The sequence below is a fragment of the Epinephelus moara genome, chromosome 22, assembly GCF_006386435.1.
Source record: "Epinephelus moara isolate mb chromosome 22, YSFRI_EMoa_1.0, whole genome shotgun sequence".
NCBI lineage: Eukaryota > Metazoa > Chordata > Actinopteri > Perciformes > Serranidae > Epinephelus > Epinephelus moara.
Window position 1 is genome coordinate 4,336,254 of NC_065527.1, and position 4,835 is coordinate 4,341,088.

Genomic DNA, 4,835 nt, shown 5'->3' on the forward strand with positions numbered 1-4,835 from the left:
AAAAGTGCTTGAGTTACTTTTCTCAGGGAGTAACGTTGGAAGTACTTTTAAAGTAACTGAGTTACTTTACTCAGGGAGTAACGCAGTAAAGTAACTGGTTACTTTTTTAAAAAGTAACACAGTAACGTACTTTGATTACTTTTAAAGTAACCCTTACCCAACACTGGTGCTGCATTACTTAGCGAGGTGCACCTGGCATGCAGGAGGTGCTGAAGAGCTCCTGTGGCAGCAGCAGAGGAGAGAGGCCTCTGGTGTGGGGACTGCTGGTCCTGCTGCCTCTCAGCCTGGGACTGTTGTTGTCCTGTTTACTTGTTTTAATTCTAATAAATCCCATGTATTTTTAAAGGTGTTTATGTGGTTATTTTGGGTCAGTGTTGGAGTTTTGTTTGCCTCATAGAGCCACCTAAGGGTGGGGCATGTGAGCACATGTGAAGCACTTTGTAAGGTCTGTTTTGAAAAGTGCTATATAAATACATGTATCATTATTATTTATAATTTATCCAGAAGGCTATTTTTCTATATGCTGATCTGACAGAGCAGAGGACTCTGGGGAGGGCTGATGTTAGGGCAGGAATGTTAGGTGGTGTCCCAGTTCCAGCACCATGTACAGACATTTTGCTGGATAGGTGCTTATGTAAATGTGCATGTGTGAAATGCTGCTGCAAAAATAAAATAAAATAAAATAAAATAATGAAAATAAAATAAAATGCACAAACCCAATGGGTGATGTCACGGTAGCTATGTCCGTTATTTTTTCAGTCTACGTCTTTATCATAAAAGACAGACGTATCAATTCAATCAATCAATCAGTTTTATTTATAAAGCCCAATATCACAAATTACAATTTGCCTCACAGGGCTTTACAGCATACGACATCCCTCTGTCCTTAGGACCCTCACAGCGGATAAGGAAAAAATCCCCCCAAAAAAACCTTTAACGGGGAAAAAACAGACGTATACAGGCAGCTGATAAGAAGCGCTGGTTTGAACCAGTTTTGTCTGATTTGACCAAAGACAAGATGAATCTGTAACAGGACATTGTCTCTGAGGCCCCCTAAAGGCACAACACGTTCACTCCAACCTCGTCACATGTCCACGTTTGGTCATGGACTTTCCACGTCCACATACAACGCACAAGGTACCCTGGGTGTGTTGGTTGTTGACGTTCTGGGACACCGTGTCAACTTCAGCCTGTTACATGCATTGTCTTCTTTCAAAATACACTTCTGTTTTCACAGGAAATTTAACATTTACTTCAAACATACTAAGTTGGTGCAACACTTTGGTCCTTGTCCTTGTATAACAGCAACCAGCTGTGTATCATGCCGACGTTAAAGGACGCCTTTTTCATTGGTGTTTTCATGTCAGAGCACCAACATACACTGTCATGTCTTTTACCACAAAAGTGAAATTGGGGCTCCAGTTTGAGGTTGTTTTCAAAGAGAGAAAGGACAGAGAAAGAATGCAAAGTGACTTTGAATTGAAAAAGGTACATGTGAGAGACATGGACCAAGAGAGGAAGGATGGGGGGCCACAGAGACTGCTCATACACAGGGCCCAGAATTTGGTGCTATAAGCTCATGATAGACCTCTGAAACTACAACATGCCAAAAAACATATGTACCTTTGAAAATCCCTCCACACAGAGCCCTCATGTCTGAGGTGACTTCTTTGTTACTAACTTTCTGTAAGACGCAAACAAGAGGATCACTATGTAAAGACACAGTGACATCTAGTGGATTTTTTAAGTATAACACCTAAATAATAGAATAGTAGAGATAGCCCAGTCAGGTTGAGTTGATTTTAACAATTTTTTTATTAAGATATAGTGACACAAAATGTGCTATACCAAGGCAACACGTTTAAGGGCTAACGTTACCCTGTGATGATCTACACTTTGTCATAACTTCTGCCACCAGATTGATGATAAGATGAGAAGCCAGAATATTAGCCTCACTTCAGTGCCAAGCAGTGCAGTGATTAATTTCTAAAGTGCACTCATCATCTTTGGAGCACATCTGGGACTCTGATCTGCCAGCTCTCAAGGCTGAAAATGAACACTGGTAGAGTTTCTTACTTTGTGAACCTGCTCTGTGACTGTCAGACACTTCATTTCCTGCATTCTGGTGAATTTTTATGCACTAATTTATATTGGAAATGTCTTTATGTAAAGGAAAACACAAAAGTCACACAGCAGGTGAGGATTTAAGATATCAAAATATAAGAGCATATGACGCAGTAAGACTCTCAGGTTTGCTCCATTGCTATCAAATATTCATACTCCTGCTGATCAGTATCTGCTGAGTCAGAGCACACGTAGGAAGGATTTACTCTTCAGTCTTCTTCTGTTTCAGTAAGTTACTTCTTTAAACGTGCATGTGGCACCTCTTCACCTATTCACATCAATGTCACATTAATTAGTTTTGATTAATTTATAAAACCCCTGGACTTTAGTAGCTCGTGTGTTTGTCATGTTCTCTGAGAGAGAATGGGAAACTTTGCCAAAGAAGAAACTGTGTCAAGAATTTGTTAAAGTTACTGATTGGCATATTTTTGGGTCATTGTAGGATCATTAGGCTGGAGGGGAAATTATGCTTTCCAAAAGTAATGGGGACATGTCCACAGTGTAAATGACACCTATGCTTGCAAATCATGTTAACACTAGACTAAGACAGTGAGCATGGAACACCTTATACCTGCTAAACACCAACATGTCAGTATGCTAAAGCTAGCTGTTAGCTCAAAACACCGCTGTGCCGAGGTACATCCTCTCACAGCTGCAACTATGGCTGTTTCTTCTTGTAGTACATTTATATTTGATCATAAGAGCTGAGTGTTGTGTTGAGGTCAGAGATATTTTGGCTAGTAACAATCACCTTGAATATGTTTTCAAATAAAGAACGTTTTGTGACATCAAATAGTTGCTGATATCATTATAAAAGTATAATAGGAAGTTGAAAGCATAGTACTGTATGAAAATATTAGCTCCAGTCACTGCCCATCAGTAAAGTTAAAGAAGTAGTAGTAGTGCTTGTAGTCTGCATCAATTTATGGTGGAAGTGTATTTATTTATGTTAAGAAAAACAAAATTTAAGTGGCAGGTGACAAATCAAATTATCAAAATAGTTTAAAAAAAAAAAAGTTTTTTAAAGATGTGGAAGTATGAAAGCAATTTGACAAGGGACATTGACTGGGCTCTTGCAGTCTGGCAGAATTAAAACTCAGATGCGGTTGTCAGGCGTTACAACACGCTTATAATAAAGAATTGATGTCACGGGCCAAACTTAAAAACTAAAATGGTAAATTAGAAAAATGAATAGAAAAGAAATGTCTCGCTAAAAAGGGCATTTATCCAGTCAGAGGACCAGAGCACCACCTGGGGTCTATTTATGGATGTGCCTGGTGCCTATAGTATAGGTCATGCTCCAAAAACACTAGATCCTGCACTTCCCATAATGCAACTCAACTGCATCTTTCAAGTTCTAGCCAGGTTAGCCATTATTAGCAATGGTTAGCGCCAGATGATCATTGTGGCAACAGCAAAGTCTCAAGCTCTTATCTTTATCTTATATCCAGTTGGACAGTACTGTGAGCACGACTGTTTTAATGAGACACAAATAAGACAGAAGTGCTAATAAACATTATGTTACTACAGCTATAATGACTGTTGACTCGTGAAGCAGCCATCTTGGATTCCAGTTGAAATTTGAGTTGAAATTTCCAGCTCGTCACCTTGTCTGGTAAACACCCATGTCCTTTAAATGCCATGCCCCAGATTGTGATGCAGTAAGAGAAAGCTCTTACACCTTTCCAGCCTTAGCTCAAGTGGAAATAACCCTGATGATGTCATCAAGGTTTTTTCTCAGACTTTAGAAAGTACTCTCAGGACGTGTGAGGTTAAACGTGTGCAAGAAATGAATGGGCTGATGCATGTGATCTGAGCATTGCATACAGATCATTTCACTTGATATATCTGGGCCGATTAACAAACTCAGAATGTGTTTAATTCAGAAAGTTTGGGGCTTTTAAATAATTTGATACCTCCGACTCTCACAATGAGTAGGGAGCGGAGTAGGACGAGGGTAATGCTAGCAGCACTAGCATTTGTGGTAGCAGTCGTCTGTCCTCTGCCCATTCATTAGTCTCCACTCGTCTACACAGGGACAGCTGGACATTTGGAGATATTGCTGTCTGGTCATGGGCCAGTGTGATGTGACTCAGTGAGGGTACATGTGTTGTTTTGCAATCGAATGCCAGTGTCGGTCACCCTCGACTCACCACAGAGTCATTTAAGATTTTTCCACGTATGTCTTTTCCTTTCCTCTCTCTGCTGTCTTTCACTGGACACATGATGTTGTAAGGGCACAAAACAACTGACATGTTCACAGTCTTTGCAGAGCCTGTCAGTGACATGATGTTAGAGTGTGGCCGAGCTTACAGCCCCATCCTGTGGCCACTCTGCGAACTGCACTTTTTCTGCTTGACCTCTATTGCTGCAGTGTGATTCACTGTGCCTCTGCTGCTCAGTCTCTGTGTGCGCATTTGTGATGTTTGGTTTTCCACTGAGCTGAAGCCTGATGCAGCGAAGCTCAGAATAGGTTTATATTGATCCGTGATGGATGGACGGATGGTTGGAGAGGGGGGAAACAATGGTATAGCCAGCACAGTTTAAACAGAGGAATGAACTGAAACTAGAAAGCAAAGACTCAAAATTGATTTGTAAATATAAAATATGGATTCATTCATATAATCTTTAATCGTGTCTTTATTCATATTGTCTTACTGCAATCTTTTGTCACACCAGGAAAACACACACAAAATTAAATTGAGCAGTAT